A 22,423-nucleotide genomic window follows, 5' to 3' on the forward strand; every position below is an offset into this window, starting at 1 on the left:
GAAGTGGCAGTTTGGCACTGGATCATCTCTTGCAACACCTGATATAAATAATCTACTGATCTTGCTATAAATATATTTTGCCTTGTTACAAAATTATCTAGCCTTGACATAATTTTCAGTGTGTGCTTGTATGCAATCAGCAATCAGTCATAAATATATGGGCAGAGCTAATCCCACTGAACAAGAATCACTTTTCCTGTAATGCAGCCAAACAAGCTAGCATAGCTGAACAGTCTAGAGATGTGCATGAAAAGGATTTTATGTTCTGTTTCGAGCTGAAAACAAAACACAAAATGGATGAAATGTTCCATCGAAATAGGGGTCGAGCCAGCTGCTTTGAATTAACAAACATGAAATGTTTTTAGTGTTTCAGCTATAAGGAACAATAGCAAACTCAAAACATTCCATTGTTCTCCATGGGTATTTCCTAGGGACACCAAAGTGTGTTGGGTGGTAGGGCATGATGGGTGCTATGGGGGTTTGGGGGGAAGGTTAAAAATTTGTTTTAAATTGCCCACTTGCAATTTTCATTTACTGTTTTTGTGTGTGTGTAAGCCTTTTATTTTTCACTCGTGCAGTTCTGCTGCCGCTTTCTGTTAACTCACCGGGGAGTGCTGAAGGGGGTTGTTGGGTTAGCCAAGCTAACAAATTTATGACAGGTAGGTATGGTGGGTGCTACCTACCATTCAACCTACAAAATAAATGGGCATTTATTTTGTAGGTTGAATGGTAGGTAGCACCCACCATACCTACCTGTCATAAATTTGTTAGCTTGGCTAACCCAACAACCCCCTTCAGCACTCCCCGGTGAGTTAACAGAAAGCGGCAGCAGAACTGCACGAGTGAAAAATAAAAGGCTTACACACACACAAAAACAGTAAATGAATTAAGTCCCCTGAACTGCACTAGGTACTCCCCTCTAACAATAACTGAGTAATAAGTGAAAGAAAACACAAAGCAAAGGAATGAAAATAGCAAAGGACAACAGAAGCAAGGAATTAACAGAACAAAGCAGGAAGCATAAACAAGGCAGACTGGAACTCGGGCAAAGTTTGGGAATTCAATGGCACACTGTCAGCCAGCGAACATTGCAAACAGCACCTGAGCAATTGAGAGACTACCAAATATATATGGCTCAAGAGAACCAGCAGCCAATCAGGCTTCCCTGAATCAGCACTTCAGCTTCCTCTCTAGTGATCTCCTGCGCCAGCGTGACTTCTACAGAGCCTCCCTCTTGAGCCGTCTTCTCAAGACAGGTGAAATCCCAGGCTCCTCCCCATCAGAAATCATGTCTGGCAGCTGTTGCGAATCCTCAGCTCCAGAGTCTGGGCTCCCTGCCAAGTCCTGTTGCTGTGCCTCTCACTAGCAGGTGAATCCTCCCATTCCTGCTCTGACTCTTCTGAGTCAGAAGTCTGAGCCATGACACCACCACACAACCCACTTTGGTGTCCCTAGGAGCTACCCATAGGGAACGATGGAGTGTTTCGAATTTCCCCATTGTTTCCTATTGCCGGAACAAGTTGCACTCACAGAGTGCATTACACAAAAGTTCTGCATTGCAGTTTGCAATATATTTTGCAACTTTGTCTTCAAAAGCACCGCAGAAGCATACAGTAAAAGAGAATCTGTCCCTCCCAGCACAGAACACACATTTCAAACACTGTCCAAAAATGGCCCCCCAAAATTATCACTGACCCAGAATCCACTGCCGGCAACAATGTTGTAACATCATTACCACAAGCTGATCTCTCACACACAATTATGTTACTTCCTAGCATTTCAACAGCTGCCACAGCAGCACCCTTACTTAGCAGCAAGCATAGCCGCTCAACTGGAGCAACTCCAGCTACTGACTTACACCTTGCAATGCAGATTGAAGAGCAGATGGACAAGTGAGTCTCAAGGCCAGACACAGAGCTCATCATTGCAATCACCAAGAAATATTTTGCGCGCACGCACACACACACACACACACACACACACACACAACTGCTCCTGTCCAATTCTTGCCACAACACTATCTCACAAACCACAACTCAAGGAAGGCACCCAAGTTCTGCCTTTGTCGATCTGAGATCCAGCAAAACCAGATATAAAGCAGCAATTGCAGAGCATATTATACTCAATGCTGGGGGGGGGGGGAATCACAGAATCAAACCTTCCTTCCTCCTCTCCTGATGTATACTTTTATTCAAGAAAGGCACAATATAAAGGTGCTCTCTCTGCCTCCCAGTCCCTTTGAATTTGAAATTTCCTCCTTTTGTGTTTCCCCTCTCCCTTACCCCAGCCAATTGGAGGGCAGATGCCCATGGCAATACTTGATTTGTATGCTAACAAGAAGCAAGGAGATCAGAAGCCAATCAGAAGCCAGTGCCAGAAAACCATTCAGCAAGGGAAAAACAAACCTCCAAAATGATGCTCAGAATGTCATAACATTTTGATTGAAATGGGGGTTGTTCTGCTCTGAGCTTGAAATAGGCCCTTTATTTAAAGGGTGTTCTGTTTTGAGCACAAAATGGCCCATTTTGAGTCAAAATGTTTTGCTAGTGAAAAATTCTACACATTCCTAGTCTCATCAGTTTCCCTCCTTATAAGCCTTATGTAATATTTCAAATATTAAAACTGCCTTTTTGATTTTCCCAGAATTTGCCTACTTTCTCTTTCTTACTATATGGAGTAGTAATAGTAATTTATTACAGTAAATAGAGCAGAGTCACTGACTATATAAAAATGAAGCAAAACAAATCCAATTTTATACATGAGATACAATCTTGAAGGTTGCAGGGCAAAATACAAGAAAAATGTTGCCTTTTTTCCCCCCCTTGCACAAAAATGAAATGTTCAAATTTATAATACAGTCCCCCATCCTGTGACTGTAATATGATGTAGCCCAAAGTTTACTTTGGGAGCACTTCAGCAGTACATAGGAATGTAGGAATCTGCCTTATATCAAGTCAGACTATTGGTCCACTTAGCTCACTATTGTTACACAGACTGACAGCAGCTTCTCCAAGGTTTCAGGCAGGAGTCTTCTGTGGCCCTACCAAGAGACACCAGGACCTAGGACCTTATGCATGCAAAGCAGATATCTTATTTCAAGGGGCAGCTTCCAACCCTGTGAGTATAGGTTTGGGAGACCCAAACCTTCTTATGAGGTGAGCACAACCAGCTCCTTATTCATTTCTATGTCTATTGGTAATTATTGGCCTGGGGTTGGATAGGACAGTGTCTTACACAAAAACGAAGCATCAGGTCACACATAAGAATATAAACATAAGAACAGCCCTGCTGGATCAGGCCCAAGGACAATCTAGTCCAGCATCCTTTTCACACAGTGGCCCACCAGATGTCGCTGGAAGCCTACAGGCAGGAGTTGAGGACATGCCCTCTCTCCTGCTATTACTCCCCTGCAACTGGTACTCAGAGGCATCTTGCCTTTGAGGCTGGAGGTGGCCTTTAGCCCTCAGACTAGTGGCCATTGATACACCTTTTCTCCATGAAGTTATCCAAACCCCTCTTAAAGCCATCCAGGTTGTGTGCTGTCACCACATCTTGTGGCAGAGAATTCCACAAGTTGATTATGTGTTGTGTGAAAAAGTACTTTCGTTTGCTGGTCCTAAATTTCCTGGCAATCAATTTCATGGGATGACCCCTGGTTCTAGTGTTGTGTGAGAGGGAAAAGAATTTCTCTCTCTCCACTTTCTCCACACCATGCATGGTTTTATAGGCCTCTAGCATGTCTCCCCACAGTCATCTTTTTTCTGAACTAAAAAGCCCCAGGTGTTGTAGCCTTGCTTCATAAGAAAGGGGCTCTCTAGGCCCCTGATCGTCTTGGTTACCCTCTTCTGCACCTTTTCCAGTTCTACAATGTCCTTTTTTAGATGTGGACCAGAATTGTGTGCAGTACTCTAAGTGTGGCCGCACCACAGTTTTGTATAAGGGCATTATAATATTAGCAGTTTTATTTTCAACTCCCTTCCTAATAATAGCCGACGGGCAGTATCCGGTTCAGCAAATGCCATCCTTGAATGCCTGCTAACTTGGCAAAGAGACACTTTTTAACATGATGATTCTCTTTATTTAGCAGGGGGAGAGTAACTGGCCCTATCCACCTACAGCACAGTACCTCCAGTGACTGATGCTGGTGTCTATCTGATGTTGCGTTTTAGATTGTGAGCCCTTTGGGGACAGGGATCCATCTTATTTTTTGTTATTTCTCTGTGCTAACCCCCCTGAACCATTTTTGGAAGGGTGGTATAGAAACCTAATAAATAAATATAATAATAAATAAATATAATAATAAATAAATAAATAAATAAATAAATAAAGTGTGAGGGTGCAAAGGATTCAGATAAAACAGAAGGGGACAGAGCGAAACCACATAAAGAGCAGACAGAAGGCTGTGCCAGCTGGTCGAAGAGTCAAAAGAAATATAGCATACATCCAGTGAGAGATTCGGTGTATAGGTGCTTATATGCCAATGCCAGAAGCCACCAAGCCAAGATGGGTGAGCTGGAGTGCTTGGTTGCTAACACAGGAATAGACATAGTGGGCTTAACAGAAATGTGGTGGAACAGTGAAAACCAGCAGTGGGACACTGTAATCCCTGGATATAAACTCTATAGAAAGGACAGGGAGGGGTGCCTTGGAGGTGGAGTAGCACTGTATGTTAAAGAAGGGATAGAATCTAACAAAGTAGAAAACCTAGGTGGACCAGAAACCCTGTGGATGGCAATACAAGGCCTGAAAGGAAACGTACTACTGGGCACGTGCTATGATGCTAGGGCATCACTGTTTAATGTGTTATAGCCCTTCTTATGATGCTCATACTGATATTCCAGAGTTATATAAATGTCAACTGGCGTGTAAAGAAGTTCATATCATTATTTATGGTAATACTTCTTGACATAACTGTGAAACCCACTTTATGCTGTCTGTACAACTTTGGAAACTTCTTTATTGAATTTTCTTGCAATAGAAAACATTGGCCGACATGCAGAGTAACACAGGTGGTGCAGAACTGCCTGGGCTTCCACAGGGCTCTAACAGACCCAGCAATGCTGCTGTGCAAGAGAGCTGCTCCAGTAAAGCCTACCCTTGTGAAATCCGAGGTTTTGTGCCATTTGCACTGGGAATAAGCAATTAGCACATGACGTGTGACTGTGTAAGGGTAATCCTTCTCATGCAGCACTGTCACTGTGTGTGTGAGAAAGAGAGAACCCTCCAGCAATGTGGGTGGGTCTGCACCTCCCCTGTTACACTGCAGGATTTGTCAACCATTGGGTTAGAAACCAAGATTACTTTTGTACCATACTGAGATACCAGATACCAAACAGCAATACTCATCATGTTTATAGATGATGTTCTCACACATTCTGTGCAGCAAATGATGAAGTGTGAATGAATGAATGATGGCATGATATGAATAAGGAATTGGTGGTGTATACCCCCAAATTAATCATTGGACCACCCCAAAATCATGCATTCAGAGGACTGGGAGATTGGTCCCTATAATAGGGACCCTATTGTTCCCTATAAGAGGGGGCCAACCCTATAATAGTTTCCAACCCAATGTTTTGTCTTTTTCACAAGTTGCTATCAACATGCTAGTTGCTTGCTGATAATTGCCAATATATGTATACATGAATAAGGAACTGGATGATGCCCTCTCTTGTTCTGTGCACCGTATCATAAATTCTGCCCAAAGTTTCCCTTCCTTTATTATATGTTATCTTAAGTGCAGGTGTTTATTTTAGTCAGTTGTAACTTTTCTATGAGGGTCTATATCAGGATTGGACTATAACAATATTTTATTACAGATTCTATCAACAGCTGTCTCTTGAAATGTTATTCTTATATATGTTTGTTTTATTTATTATTTGGAGGGTGGTGGAATATTTGTGAAACCAGAACAAAGGGTATAACAGCTAATAGTTTTCTCTGTGTGGTGGAGAGACTGGGAGACATTAGGACAATTAGGTTCCTTCTGGCCCATCCCTATACATGTTTACTCGGAAATAAGTACCTTGGGAAATTCCTCCCAGGTAAGTTTGCATTTGATTGCTTTAATCATTTTTTTTTATTTTGATCCCTGTATAATGTTATTTTTAAATGATGTGGCCTTGTATCCCCTATAGACCTTTGATTTGGTTTAATTAATTAGATTGTGAGCTCTTTGCGGACAGAAATACATGTCTGCAAAAACAAAAACAAAAAGGATAAACAGTACGTTATAGATCTGGTAAACAGACAGCTTAAATAAGTCCTAAGACATGCTACCGTCACAGCACCCAAATCTCTCAAACTGGCTACTCCTACGTATTCTGTTCCATATCCCTTTGAAAGCCATTCAACATTTTGAACTGGTCAACAGTATCGCAGCCCTATTGTGGATCCAGGCTGCTACAGAGGTAGTCTTTGTTCTGAGAGCTTAATTGGCTTTCAGTTTGTGTTTTCAGGCACAATTTAAAATGCTAGTATGAACCTTTAAATCTCTAAATGATCTTGGCTGATGGTATCTGAAGAACATGTACTCTGACATCAGTCTTCCATATGGGGGACACTCCCTTTCTTCTATTTGCTTTCATTTGTGACACCATCTTTCATTAGGGAGCTGCAGGGATGATCACCAGGCCTGTTTTTTCATGGCCTTTAGGAGCCTAGCCAAGACAATTTTATTTGAAAGGCCTTTGTAGGAAAGAGCTACTCTAATTTTATTGGTACTTTCTGCATTTCACATTTTTAGCTCTTTAGTAATTGTGGTTTTTGTTGCTTGCCTTGCATCTTATTGGGCTCTTAATTTTGAGAAATTTTACCTCCTGAGAGCAGAAAAATTGTATATACATTTTAAGATAAACACATTGTATAATGTATTTAACTTCATGTATCTCATCTGAATGCTTTTATATTACATACCCCACCTCCCAGCCCTGTAAAATGTTTTGATTCAGACTATATGAGAAGACCTGCAAAATATAATTCAAAACTCAGAAGTGAAAAGACAACACAACTTCAGAAAGCCGTTAGATAAAATATGTTGGTCAACATCTCTATATATAATTATATGAGGCGTATCTGTGGCTAATCCTGTGTGTGTCAGCTCTCATGAGAGTTCTGTTGAGAGAGAGTTGCCGGAAGGGCAGCCACGGCCGAGGAGGGAGGGAAGTCGAAGTGGAGGAAAAGAAAGAAAGAAGAAACATTGAGCAATGGCATTCATCACCACCAAGTCTCCTTGTGAGGAGGACGGCTGAGCCAGGGTGTAAGAGTGCACTGAGGGCCATCTGAGCAGGCTAGAAGGGAAGTCCCAGCTTGGTCGTCCTCGCGAGGAGACTCAGCGGCGACGGGTGCTGTTGCTCAATGTCTGAGGGGAGACTGGCTGAGGAAAAATGACTGGCTGAGGGGAGACTAGCTGGGATGAGGGGAGACACTGAGGGGAGTGGGTGAGGGGAGCTGACCGGCTGAGAGGAGACTGTCTGAGGAGGTGAGGGGAGACTGGCTGAGGAGAGACTGGCTGAGGGGAGTGGGTGAGGGGAGATCACTGGCTGAGGGGAGGCTGGCTGAAGGGAGACTGGCTGGGGTGAGGGGAGACACTGAGGGGAGTGGGTGAGGGTAGATCACTGGCTGAGAGGAGGCTGGCCGAGGGAGTGAGGGGAGGCTAGCTGTGGGGAGACTGGCTGAGAGGAGATGACTAGTTGAAGGGAGACTGGCTGAGGGGAGTGGCTGAGGGGAGATGACTGGTTGAGGCATGGGGAGGAGATTGGCTGAGGGAATGAGTGAGCAATAAAGTGCAGATGCTCTGCATGGGATAAGCTAGTTTTAATGATTATTCCCCAGAAAAAGGTGGTGTTCTTTTCTTTTACAAGCCTCTCCAGGTGGAGTTTTTAACTCAGGAGAAACACAGGTGCAACACAGGCTTCTTCAAAAGAAGTCTAATAATTGCCTCCTAAAGACAAGGAGGCATCCTGCCCTCTATCAGAGAAGCATTCATGATCTCTACTAGACCTTCTACAACAGATACTATAAGCCATGTCAGACAAGGGTCAAGAGAACAGGTGGTAGGCCACACCATTCAAGCAGCTTGTCCACATCCTCATGAGTCACAAACTGGAACTGGTCCAGCCTGACCACATAAGAGTAGTTTCTGGACGCCTCCAATTCAGACACTGCAGTAACTGTGGAGTCTAAATCCAAGTCAGTCTGAATACAAGAGATTTTATCCACAAAAAATGCATTAAACACATCACAGCATGTAATAGCTGGTTCCAAGTTCTGATTCAAGGGAGGAGGGGCACTTACTAGCCCTCTCACAACCCTGAACAACTCCGCTGGACGTGAACTAGCGGACATAATACAGGCTGAAAAGATTTGCTTCTTTGCCACCCGTATTGCCAGAGCATAGATCTTCAAATGTGCTCTATGCTGTAATCTGTTGGATTTGAGTCAAGTCTCCCTCCACTTGCGCTCCAATTGTCTACCTCACCACTTCAGCCCCTGTAGTTCTTCTGTTTACAAAGTCTTTCTTTTAAGATTTTACCTTACAGGCAGGGCTTTGTTTCATTCCTTATTGATCAATAACCCAGTGCATTTTATACATTCCTGGACCATATTTAGAGTTCATAAGAATTACACAGAATTCTGCATATGTGTTTAAGTGCATTTATACATTAGTCAAACAATAAACAGTAGCTGAGATTTATTGAATGCCTTAAGGTGCTGTACTTTCAGAAATACAGAGTACAGAAAACAGCCACTCATTATTGAAGGGATTTGTGTGGAACGGGTTTCGGTGTTTAGATTTCTGGGAATGGAGTTGAGAGATGATCTGACATGGGGAGCAAACACGAAAGATTTGGTGAAGAGACCACAGCAGAGATTATACTTCTTGAGAACTCTCAGGAAGAATAATCTTTCAGATAATCTACTGTTGATGTTCTACCGCTGTACCATAGAGAGTGTGTTAACCTATGGAATCTGTGTGTGGTTTGGGAGTTGCACCGTTAGGGAAAGAGCATTGCTGTCCAAGTTTGTCAAGACTGCGGAGAGAATAATTGGGTGTACTCTCCCACTTTAGACCAAATTTATGCCACCAGGTGTTTTAACAAAGCGGTGGAGATAGTGCAGGATCCCACGCACCCTGGAAACGATCTCTTTCAGCTTCTGCCTCCAAGAAGGAGGTACGGGGTCATAAAGGCCAGGACCAGCCGCTTGAGAAATAGTTTCTATCCAAAAGCGGTTTTAGCTTTGAATGCAGCAAAATACAGTTTCTGACGGGGTTTTTGTTTTCAGTTTTTCAGAGTTTTTTTAGTGTTTCTTTTTAGAGTTTTTTAGGGCAATGGGTATATGGGGGGGGGGGTATATTGGGATATATTTAGCTATTTTTGTTAGGTCCTGTAGGGGTTGTTGTAGATTCTTTCAATCTCGTTGTTCTGTACAGGACAATGACAATAAAGATTTATCGTATCGTATCGTATCGTATCGATATGGGACCACCAGAAAAGTTTATTATACAAACTGTGTGAATCCATTCCATAATCCATATAGAAACAGGTGAACACAAAGACCATATTCTCCAAGTCAGTCCCAGAGCAAAATCTAGACAAACATCATTGGGAAGCAATAAAACTGAGCCGCTCTTCCAGATCATTATGATAATTAAAACATGCCCCAAACAAGCCCTGCAGTAGGTGAAGCTACGAACAACTACAGATATGGACCATTTTGGCCCATCAAAGATGCAGAAATAATTGCACACTGAATGTAGTAATTGTTTTTGAAGGGGTGGGTGTCTGCCTAGAGAAACGTGGTGCTAAATGGCTTCACCGCCTTTGCCAGGCTCAATTAAATACAACTAAATACTGCACAAACCTTCATACAAAATATTCCAGAGAAAGAAAGAAATGTACATCAAGTCCATCCCACAAATGACGAGCAGTGAGGCAGCCACTTCAAATAGATTGGCAGAGGCAGGTGCTCCACTTCCATCGGCTGCCTCATCTCTACACAGGCCACCCTGACTCTACCCTACCTGGCATTTCTCCCGCCACCACTCCTCCACCTCCTCCTCCTCGTCCTCGTCCTCCTCCTCCTCCTCCTCCCCACTTATTCCACTCCGCTCTCTGCCTTTTCAAATGACAGAGCTGTGGAACTGAGCAACAGGAAGTGTGGAAAAGTAGAATGGTGAACAAGCCCACCAATCTACTCCTCCATATTCCCTGTCCCTCTCTTCCCCACCTTCTGTTTTTGGGCAGGGCAGAACAGACGGGAGTAGGTAGAGGAGCAGGAATGGTGGTAGGTCAAGTGTGTGGAAAGGAGACTGGAGTGGAGGAAACTGGCATGCAGCATACTCTCTGCACTGCATAACTGAACAAAGAGACACCCTTAGTGGTGATTTTCTTATATTAGCAAGGGGAGAGGAACTGGCATTCTCCAACCCCAGCACAGCATCCTTCCAGTGGCTGTTGCTGGTGTCTACATTATATTTATTTTTAGATTAGGAACATAGGAACATAGGAAACTGCCATATACTGAGTCAGACCATTGATCTATCTAGCTCAGTATTGTCTTCACAGACTGACAGCGGCTTCTCCAAGGTTGCAGACAGGAATTCTCTCAGCCCTATCTTGGAGAAGCCAGGGAGGGAACTTGGAACCTTCTGCTCTTCCCAGAGCAGCTTCATCCCCTGAGGGGAAGATCTTGCAGTGCTCACACTTCTAGTCTCCCATTCATATGCAACCAGGGCGGACCCTGCTTAGCTATGGGGACAAGTCATGCTTGCTACCATAAGACCTGACCAGCTCTCCTTGTGAGCTCTTTGGGGACAGGCGACCATCTTTTTAATGTATTATTTATTTTTCTATGTAAACCGCTTTGAGAACTTTGGTCGAAGAGCCGTATATAAATATTTGTAGTCATCGACGTAGTAAGTGTTTGTGTGGAAGGGAAGGAGATCACAAGTTGGGAAATCATCGAAGGCACAGAGGCCTTTTGAAAAGGCAAAGCAGGGTGAGTAGAAGGAGGCGGAACAGGAACAAGAGCAGTAGTGGTTGTCACCAGCACATACATTGTATATGGAAAGGAGATTAGTGTGCAGCATATTCTGCACTCTGTAAGTTCATGGGGTGGGGGAGGGGTGGAGAGCATGTGGTGCACAGAGCGCACCACATGCTCTGTGCACCATGGCTCTGGGGAGGAATGGAGTCAAAGGCAGGGCAACTCTGCTTGCCAAGGTGAAGGGGGTGGGAGTCTGCCCATCTCTGTGCAGCTTTTATCTAAAGCATTAGAAAATGTCATTTTATTATTCCTTAATTCAAATAAGCATATTTAGGTGATTGTTCAAACTAACAAATATGCCAGAAAATTAATTTAGAGAGCCAGGAATGGGGCAAGAGTACAGAGAAAGCTAGAAAATGCTAACTACACCTTATTTTTTTACAAAGTTGGCACATAAATGACTGGAGCCCAAACACTCCATGAGTAAATATTGCCAAACAACTATCTAATCTTTGTTAGTACGTGCAGCATCTATTCCTGGTATATCATGCCAAATAAATATACCCTTACATAAGGGACAGTGCTATTCTATTCACTGCTTCTAATATGACTGCTGACAGCTATGCTTTTTCCTTTGCATTAGTTGACAATGTCAGCTTAATTATATAGGGCACCTGGCTTTCAACCTTGAAAACACAGATGTATTGCTAATTTCTGGCAAAAATCCAATCTGAGCACTCGTCTTCAAATCCAAACTTGATGGCTTTGCCTCTGCCTGCATGGTCCATCTTTTCAAATCTTCTGCCACTCTCTTTGACATCACTTTATTTATTTTATTTATTTATCTATATTATTAATTCTCCAAGACCAGCCATGCGTGGGGACATGGTAGAAAGGAAACGATTGGCTGACAGAGTTTGCAAGCAAAAGCACCTGATTGGGCAGTGGGGATTCCATACGCAGATAAGGAGAAGGAGCCTGTGAGAGCAGAAGCACCATGGTGACTGGGCAGTGAGGATTCCATATGCAGATAGGGAGGAGGAACTTGTGGCACCTTGGTAATTGGGCAGTGGGCATTCCCTATGCAGATAAGGAGGAGGAGCCTGTGATGGTTAAGGTCAGTTGGAATGCAACTGTTACTGGCTGGAAGATGTTCTTGATTGTAGATGAGAGGAATCTATATATATAAAAGGACAGCAGGCAGGGGTCTGCAAAAAGACGGGTTGTGAGGGAGGAAAGAGCCCCTTCAGGAAAAGGAGCCTGCAGTTATATGAATTAAATAAGGAAACAAGATGAACAAAATCTGTTAACTCAGGGAGGGAGGGAGAGAGGGGGGAAATGAAGGGAGGGGGAAGAAAGAGTGGGAGGAGCGAATGCAAGAGAGAGAAAGAGAAAAAGAAGGAAGGGGGAAGAGAGACAGAAGGAAGGGACAGGGACAGGCCCAAGCCTGTCAGCAGCCTGAGGGGAATGAGTGGCCATGGCAGCACTAGCAGCAAGGAAGGGCCCATTAAACCACTGCTGATGTTTGGGGCTATGGAGGCCATTGTCAGAGGGAGACAGGCAGGCAAGGGATGGGTCAGCGGCCTGAGGGTAATGAGCAGCCATGGTGGTGGCAGCAGCGAGGAACAGCCCCTTCAATCACTGCTGCTGCTCCTGGAGGGAGGAGCAGGAGCAGGACTTGGGTGAGGGTGGGGAGGTCTCTGGGGACAGGGGGCTGCAGCTTGGCCAATAGGCAGCAGCAATGCTGCAGCCACGACCAAGAAGGGTGAGGGGGATGGAAGCAACAGGATGGAGGAGGAGCAGGACTGCAGCTCAGGTGAGGGTGGGGAGATCTCTGAGGTGAGGGGAGCAATCAAGTACTAACGCACAGATGCTCTAGAGCGTGCAAGAGTTCCAGCATTGAAGCGGAGAGAAATAATGGCGGCGGCCAGGACGAGGTGGAGGGCCGGCAGGCGAAGCTCCTCCAGCCAGAAGAGGTGGGTGGACAGTGGGCAAAGCCCCGCTGGCCAGGAAGAGGAGGTGGTTGGCAGACAGTGAGCAAAGCCCTACTAGCCAAGAGGAGGAAGTGGGAGGCGGCAGTGGGATGGCCTGGCCCTGGCCCGCCCAATAGGGAGAGCTGCGGGGGGAGAAAGCGAGCGAGCAAGATTCTGAGGGAGAGCAAGCGAGCTGCGGGGGGAGCGAGCGAGCTGGGGGGGAGCAAGCGAGCTGGGGGGAGCGAGCGAGCTGGGGGGAGCGAGCGAGCTGTGGGGGCGAGCGGGCGAGCGAGCAAGAGCAGTGCAGGGGGAGCGAGCGAGTGAGAGCGGTGTGGGAAGTGAGCGAGCGAGAGCGCTGTGGGGGAGCGAGCGAGCAAGAGCCTGTGGGTTGGAGCAAGAGCGCTGTGGGCGGAGCGAGCGAGCGAGAGCGCTGCAGGGGGCGAGCGAGCGAGAGCGCTGTGGGTTGGAGCGAGCGAGCGGCAGGGGAGCAAGCGAGCGGCGGGGGAGCGAGTGAGAAAGCCACGGGGTGGGAGCGAGCGAGCAAGAGAGCCACGGGGTGGGACCGAGCGAGCAAGAGAGCAGCGGGGGAGCGAGCGAGTGATGGAGCCGTGGGGGGGAGAGTGAGTGAGAGAGCCGTGGGGAGAGAGAGAGAGCAAGCTGCTGGGGGGAGCGAGCGAGTGAGAGAGCAGTGGGGGGAGCGAGAGAGCTGCGGGGGGAGCGAGCGAGCGAGAGAGCTGCGGGGGGATGCCACAGGCTGACTGCACAACTGCACAGATGCTCTGTGCGAGGTCAGCTAGTTTTGTTTTATTTTTACATTTATATTCTGCTCTTCCTACAAGGAGCCCAGAGCAGTGTACTACATACTTAAGTCTGTCCTCACAACAACCCTGTGAAGTAGGTTAGGCTGAGAGAGAAGTGACTGGCCCAGAGTCACCCAGCTAGTTTCATGGCTGAATGGGGATTTGAACTCGGGTCTCTCCAGTCCTAGTCCAGCACTCTAACCACTACACCACGCCACTACACCACGCCAGCAAACACTTTGAGCATGATCAGGAATGGCTGCTGCACAAATGCTGTTTAAAAGAAATTTTGATGGTGCTTCTCAGTAGAGCTGTTTTTATTTATTAGATAGCACATAATACTATACCAGATTAAACCAACAAAATCTTACATGTAATCTTGCACTGATTTAAAAGTTGCCTTGTATACATATAGTAATGTAATGATACATAGTTCAGCGTAGCTTGATCAAAGTTTTTTGTGAAGTATCATGAGAATACCAAAGGTATTTCACACAAAACAGCAAGAATTACAATGCAGGCTAACTTCTATAACTGCTAGCATAATTATGTGGGTCACTATGGGAAACAAGATGCTGGACTGGATAGGCCTTGGGCCTGATCCAGCAGGGCTGCTCTTATGTTCTTGTGTTATGTGTCACAACTGTATTTTCAATATTGAATATATCATCACTTTAAAAGGCACTCAGTTTGATGATGTGTTGTGTTGCCCATCCGAGGGTTTTAATTTTTAATTTTATTTTTTGCTTACCAAGATGTATTTAAACGATATTCCGAAATTAATGGAAATAAGTGTTGCACTGCATGACATGTTGTGCTATGTTTTTTACGCTGTGTGTGTGTGTGTATGGGAGAGAGGCTCATTCAATTTCTTCCAGAGGTGAAACAAAACAAGGGAGAATACTGCCCAGGCCCCCCAAAAGGCTAAGGGACCCCAACATACAATTATTACTATCTGACAGCATGTGTGGGGGTACAGGAGGAGAGTTCAAATACTTTGTTTTGTCCTGTTCCTTTGCAGCCCTGGTTTCTCCTAACCATGGCACTTAGATTTTCATTGATTGATTTGATTTTCATTGATTTGATTTGATTTGATTTGATTTGTATACCGCTCTTCCAAAATGGCTCAGGGTGGTTTACAGCATGATAAAAACAATTAAAACAACTTAACAATTAAAATCCAACTATTAAAACACAATAAAACCAATTAAACAGCTAAAAACCCTGGAAATCAGGGCAACAATTTAAAACAGTCAATCATTTAAAACCCTGGAAGGCCAGGCCAAACAGATGGGTTTTAAGGGCTCTCCTGAAAGACAGTAATGATCTCAAATTACAAATTTCTGTTAGGAGTGCATTCCACAGCCCAGGAGCAGCTACAGAGAAGGCCCGCCTCTGAGTTGCCACCAGACGAACCGGTGGCAACTGGAGATGGATCTCCTCGGATGACCTTACTGTGCGGTGGGGGTCATGTAGAAGGCGGCGCTCTCTAAGATAACTCGGGCATAAGCCGTTCAGGGCTTTAAAAGTAATAACCAGCACTTTGTATTTTGTCCAGAAACATATCGACAGCCAGTGTAACTGTTTCAAAACAGGTATCATATTGTCTCTGGGTTTCCCCAGAGACCAATCTGGCTGCCGCATTCTGAACTAATTTAAGTTTCCAAACTATGTACAAAGGCAGCCCCACGTAGAGCACATTGCAGTAGTCAAGCCGGGAGGTTACCAGCTGATGCACCACTGTTTTGAGGTCATCCTCTTCAAGGAATGGGTGCAGCTGTTGAATCAGCTGGAGCTGATAGAAAGCACTCCTGGCCATGGCCTCCACCTGAGATACCAGGGTGAGGCCTGGGTCCAGGAGTACTCCCAAGCTGTGCACCTGCTCCTTCTCGGGGAATGTAACCCCATCCAGCACAGGGAGATCTAACTCACCCCTCAGATTCTGAGCCCCCACAAAGAGCACCTCCATCTTGCTTGGATTCAGCTTCAATTTGTTCTCCCTCATCCAGCCCATTACTGCCTGTAGGCAGACATTTAGAGAATGAGTGCCATTTCCTGAAGATGAAAAGGAGAAGTAGATTTGGGTGCCATCAGCATACTGATAACACTCAGCACCAAATTTCCTCATGACCTCACCCAGCGGTTTCATGTAGATGAAAAAAAAAAGCATTGGTGACAGAATGGAACCCTGGGGGACTCCATATAACAGCTCCTGTTTTGAGGAGCAACTGTCACCAAACTCCACCATCCAGAAGCTACCCGAAAGATAGGAATGGAACCACTGCAAAGCAGTGCCCCTTATTCCCAACTCCCCCAGGCGATCCAGAAGGTATCGAACATCGCCAAGAGATCCAGAAAAACCAGCAGAGTCACACTCCCTCTGTCAGTTCCCCAGTAAAGGTAATCCATCAGGCCAACCAAGGCTGTCTCAACCCCAGTTTGAAATGGGTCTAGATAATCAGTTTCCTCCAAGACTGCCTGGAGCTGGTCAGCCACCACCCTCTCAATCACCTTGCCCAACAAAGGGAGATTGGAGATTGGCCTATAACTATCCATCACTGAGGGATCCAGGGAAGGCTTCTTAAGAAAAGGTCTAACTATTGCCTCCTTCAAACATGGAGGCACCCTACCCTCCCTCAGCAATGCATTTATGATATTAACTAGGCTATCTCCAACAATCTCCCTGCTAGAGAGAAGCACCCAAGTCGGGCAAGGATCCAGAGAACAGGTGGTAGGCCACACCGACCCAAGCAGCTTGTCCACATCATCAGGACAAATGCTAACCTGCCTATGCTTTATCCAGATTGTCTACAAGAACAGCTTGTCATCTAGGCATCTAAAAAACCCAGAACCACCACTTCTGATAAATGAATATGCAGTTTTGAATGTGCATGTATTTTGACTAGCGGTGAGCTCAAGCAACCTACTTAGCTTTGGTTTACCTTTTTTATTATTCTAAAATGCCCAGTTTTTTCTATTTGCTTTCAAAAATGTCCCTTTAAAAAAAATCCAAGTACCGTTCACTGAAGGAAGTTGTGCAAGAATGAGCACTGAATGAATTGCACAGATGTTGCTTCTGCGTGGTCAGATTTAGACACTGCACTGGAAACATTTGAAATAGGGAGGGAACCATGTGTGGTTCCAGCACCACACTGTATCATTACAGAATGGATGTGGGGAAACCATTTTGGTATAAAAGAGTGATGCCTTTCAAACATTAAGAATGTGGCATGGAACCCAACATTACAGTAGTGGCCAACGCATTTCACAGGTAATGTAAGAAACAGTCCTCAGTAGCCATGTAACCATTGTCTACTTTGGACCTTGAACCCAGTTCTGGATTCAACCTAACAAAACAAAGGGAGAGAGCTTGATTCCATAGTAAACTTCTGTTGCCCACGTTTATCACATGAGACTTCTAATCCTTAACAAGCCAGCACTTTCCAACAATGGGAAAGGGATTCTCTTGGGGCTGCTCCCCACAGCTCTATACACTTGCTAAATGGAAGAAGTGGACTTAAAGATATTGCTGTCTGAGTCATTAACTTTCTCTTGGTTCTCCAGAAGATTATGGCGAATATAGAGCAAACACCTTGTGTCCAACATATTTCTTTTATCACTGCACAAATAATAAACCTATCTTCTGCTCAGTATGCCATGGGCTATTTCACAAATACTATTGGTGAGGTTTACCATGGATAACCTTATCCTAAATAACAGATGGAACCTGGAAGGACACTATGACAAGACTCATATATAGTTTATCTACTACATGTTAATAGCCCTTCACTTCTATTGATTCTTTGACATTTTCATCATTGGTTTTATATAGTGGCCTTTCAAATGCTAAATCATGTGTGAATTAGCAATATAAAATAAAGAAGTATCTATTAATGTTCCCAACAAAACTACAAGATGGCTTGTTCATATAATGAACACATACTACATTTTCTGTCTAGGGTTCTTTACAGTTTATTGCATTAGAAAAGATAAGAAAAATAGCCAATACAATTATATGTTTTACTTTCTAATAGACATTGATGCTCTCACACAGCTAAGAAGAGCAGGTTTTTGTGCATTTGTCATTTGCTGGATCAGGAACTGCAGGCATAAATCAGATGTGCATCCAAATGTGCATTGGAATATGTATTTGAGTGTGAATGGTGCCTATCTGCACAGCATTATTTTCAGTGAGCTGCACATTTGAACAGACATTCCCTCCACATTCATCCAGTCAACACTGTCCCTATCAGCATATGATGTTGATACATCCACCTTGCCAAGTGGATAAGGTTGCATATTCATATTGTAAACCATGTTAACAGTTTTTACCGATGTGTTACTAGTCACACAAAATACCTTGTTACATACAATTATTTCTGGAATTGGAATTTGTGTGAGGCATTGCATTCTAGATGGTAAGGATTAGTATGAGTATCTGAGCATCACTGATATAGTTAGATCAGCTCTCTTCCAGGTCTAAAGGATGTAGATCCCTTCCAAACCTAGAGGCTGTAGATTTATGTTTTTTCCTCCCTCTTTGGGCTGGTGGCCTATTAAGATGGTTTATCCTCAGTGACATCTCATTTCAAAGGGTTTCCTGATGTTGGAGGGATTTTCTTGGTACCAGGATTAATGACTCTGTTGATGCCCTGGTTGACCTGTTGACCTGGTTGACCTGTTGATGCCCTGGTTGGAGGAAATGACCCAGGTGGTTGACAATTGCATTAAAGTATTATCACCAGCTCTCTGTGTCTCCCTGGTTTATGGAGAGTTTCAGGGCAATGAAGCAGTTGGGATGATAACTGGAGCAACACTGGAGGGAAATTCACAATAAATAGAACCAAAAACAAAGCAGGGAAGCAACCTGCCTAGAGAGCAGGAGGCTGTTGGTTCAAATCCCTGCTGGTGTGTTTCCCAGAATATGGGAAACTCCTGTATCAGGCTGCAGTGATATAGGAAGGTGCTGAAAGGCATCATCTCATACTGCGCAGGAGATGGCAATGGTAAACCTCTCCTGCATTCTACCAAAGAAAACCACAGGGCTCTGTGGTCACCAAGTGTCAACATGACACCAACTCAACAGCACAACCTTTCCTTTTCTTTCCATGGCAGTAAAGAAATCTTACTTCACCACCTCCATCATTGCATTTGCTACGTGTCAGCCAGTGAAGCTGTTCCAGACTGTGTGGAACCTAACTCAATCAGGATTGCAGGGTTGAGTGGAAACTAACCCAATCAAGACCATAGCTTGGTGGCCTGCTGTGAACCATTTGCACTACACTTTGCAGATATATATTCCAACTTGGACAATGGGTCTATTCACACACACATGCAAAACCAGGCTAAGAGAACTCAGCCCAGTTTTGCATGTGCATGTGAGCCACCAGGATCGGGGCCAATCCCAGTGGCACCATGGAGACAAACCTGCCTACAGACCCTCACTTGAAAATGAGGTTAAGGGAGTGAGCACTCTTTTAAACCCATTTTCCAGAGTGTCTGTCAGCCGTGGCTGTAAGCAGCCATGGCTAGCAGACTCAGGGGGAGCTCCCTATAATGCACCACACATTCGCATTATTGGAACTCTGGGGATGGGGTGGCATGTCCTCACATGCCAAACCTCAGAGCTGCCAGCAGCAGCCGGTGCTCGTCTGGATGGGCAATCCACCCACCCAGGGAAGACGGCATGATTGTCTGTGGGGAGCTAAGCTCTTTAGAGCTTCCTCCCCACAAACCCTGTTGCCTTTTCTCACTGCTCATGAGAAAAGGCTCAATGAATTAGCAATTAAAAGTGAACTATATGGTCTTGACACTGACTTGTCAGTTATAGGTTCTTTTCAACTCCCCATGCCCGAGGATGTGAATGGAGGTCTGACACCAATCACATACTCTCAAGATCTGCACTTCTTGGATAATTTAGTCAGCAAGAGGCCACCTGGCACAGTAGGTTACACAGGCAGTGAGGCTATTCTACCATGATGGGGGGAAACTGGGCTAAAGGAGCCAAGCCCAGTTTTTCCCCATTGTGAGAACCACCAGACTCACAGGTGAGCCCAGTGGCAGCTAGCCCGCCAAGGTAGCCCTCCCCTTAACCCAGGTTAGCAGAGTGAGTGCTCCACTAACCTGGGTTTTCTGATCGTGTGCCACTGTGGCACAGCTCTGTGGCACGGTGGCACACGAGGTGACCCCCACTGGGAGGCTCAAACAAGCCTCCTGGTTCCGGTGGTCTCCCCAAGATGCCCCGCACACTCATTCGGGGCATCCTGTGACTATCAGAGACCATGTGGCCCTGATCCCTGCAACCCCTACCAGCTCCAAGATGGAGCTGGTAGTCATGTGGGTAGCCAATCGGGCCACCCAGCAATGAGTGGCTGCCCAGGGGAGAGCGGGCTAGGCTCTACACATGGATCGTGTGTAGAGCCTCAGTGAATGCCTTCTTGGTAAAGGAAGCCATGTTAGCTCCATTAAAGAAGAGAGTGGTGAGACCACCTTTGAAGAGAACCTCACTTAATCCCTCTGATCTTAATAACTATAAGACAGCATTAAACCTGCCATTTCGGTGCAAGGTGCTCAAGAGGGTGATAGTAACCCAACTCCAAGGGGTTCTAACTCATTTCCGTATGGCTTCCAACCCAAGTTTGGAAAAGAAATCACTTTGGTTGCCTTGATCTATGCCAAGAACCAGACAGGACAAGTGTGTCCTGTCTGCTGACCTAATCAGTAGCGTTCGATACCATTGACCATGGTATCCATCCAGACTGTCTGACCAGATTGGGGATTGGGGGCACAGTTCCGAGTTCACGTCCTTTTGGAGAGCATGTTCCAGAAGGTGGTAAAGGGGGAAGGTGGCATCCTTTGGAGTTCCATCCTTTCTTGCCTATTATTTAACATCTACACGAAACCCCTTGAACAAATAGTCAGGAGGTTTGGGTTGGTTGCCATTCCCTATCTCTACCTTTCTTTTTCAACTGGTTCCAAAGAGTTGTGAATGTCCTGAACTGGTGTTTGAGAGTGGTGGTGGACTGGATTTGGACAAACACGCTGAAAGTAAATACAGGTAAGACAGAGTTATTATTGGTCAATAAGACTGTCAAACTGGGTTTGGGGTTTTTACCAGCTCTAATTGGAGTGCTACTCCTCCCTGAAGGTCCACACTAATAGCTTGGGGATACTTCTGATCCAGCCTCTCCACACTTGCTCAGGTAGCAGCCATGGCTAGAGGTGCTTATGCCCAGCTTCAGGTTGTGCATCAGCCATTCCCTTTCCTAGGAAAAGCAGATCTGGAGACTATCACCCAGGTCTTGATTAAATAATACATGCTCTACATAGGCTGCCCATGAAAGGTTTCCAGAAATGTTAGTGCAGCATCTTGGAGCCAGTCTGTTATCGGGGGTCTATTATAAAGATTTTATAATGTCTATTTTTTATCATCTGCATCGGTTCCCTGCTAGGTGCAATTTCATGTTCTGTGTGTTTAAAGTTCCAAATGGTTTTAAAGCAGGTTTGTCTGTGCTAGCCCAGGTCCTACATTTGGCAGTGACTCAGGATAAGGCCTTTTCTATGATGGTACCCAGATTGTAGAATTCCTTCCCCCAGATGTTTGACACCCCCCCTTTCACTATGAGGGAAAAAAAAGATTCGTTTTGGCCAGAGCTTTGGTGGCCACTGATGGGATTTGCTGTGTTGAGGATCATAATTGATTGCTTGGTTTCCTCTGTACCTGCTGCTATTTTTTTAAAATTGCATTCTGTTTCTATTGTTTTTTTAAGTGTTTCATACACTGCTTTGAGTATCTGCTAGCAGAAGAGCAGTATGGAAATCTAAATATATAACAACAACACAACATGCAGTACACTAGCTGTGCAATGCTATGCATGTTTACTCAGATGTAAGTGCCTTTGCACATTTGCACAAGTGCACACTTGTGAAAATGCAAAAATTGCACAAAGGGAGTTGTGTGATTGCATGGCCATTGAAAATACTCTCCAGTTGCACAGTTTTTGCTTTTGCTCAAGAGCAAACCTACACAACTGTGTGCACATTATATTACACAAGTGAATTACGTCCCGTTGAATAACGGGCTCTAGTAACGGCGCTCCTGGCCCCCCGCCGCCATTCCCCCTCCCTCCGCCGTCCGGCCGCCCGCCCTCCCAGCTCCTTTGTGTCCCCCCCCACACACGTTTAAGGGCCAAATCGGCCCAGGCACTTGCCCCCACCAGGCCGGGGAGACGGAGGCCGGGACGAAGAAATATACATCAGACAATATGTTCCAAATAGTCAAGGTCCAAGGTGGCATAGGAGATTACAGCTGCTTTCTGGAATGTTTCAGTTTGCTGTGTGTCTTACTGAGCACTGTGTGGGAACTCGCAGGAGTACAGAAAGCAAAAGCAAGCAAAGTCAAGTAACAGGGCAGCTTATCTCAAGCCTAGTAGATTAAAAAGACAACACCACACACAACAAGAACAGCAATAAATAAGATTGTACAAACACATACCTTTAAAATCAGCCTTTACTAGGAAAGTAGGCAGAGTCAATGGTCTACACTGCTAAATTCAAGTCTGATCAGTTCTTCTTTTGGAGAACACTTCATTAGAAGCACAATTTCAGCATATGTGGTCAGTGCAGAAGTTCACAACTGGGACCTATATATGATTGCCATCA

At 45.1% G+C, this 22,423-nt stretch overlaps 1 long non-coding RNA gene across 1 annotated transcript in view; it reads right to left on the reverse strand.

The window, feature by feature from the left end:
• LOC128346098 (uncharacterized) overlaps positions 1-22,423 on the reverse strand; it is a 59,986-nt gene that overhangs the window by 28,680 nt on the left and 8,883 nt on the right. Inside the window, exon 3 of the long non-coding RNA XR_008316780.1 lies at positions 22,257-22,404. This is a non-coding gene — a long non-coding RNA (uncharacterized LOC128346098). The remainder of the gene's footprint in view (positions 1-22,256; positions 22,405-22,423) is intronic.

Source organism: Hemicordylus capensis, chromosome 2 (assembly GCF_027244095.1).
Source record: "Hemicordylus capensis ecotype Gifberg chromosome 2, rHemCap1.1.pri, whole genome shotgun sequence".
NCBI lineage: Eukaryota > Metazoa > Chordata > Lepidosauria > Squamata > Cordylidae > Hemicordylus > Hemicordylus capensis.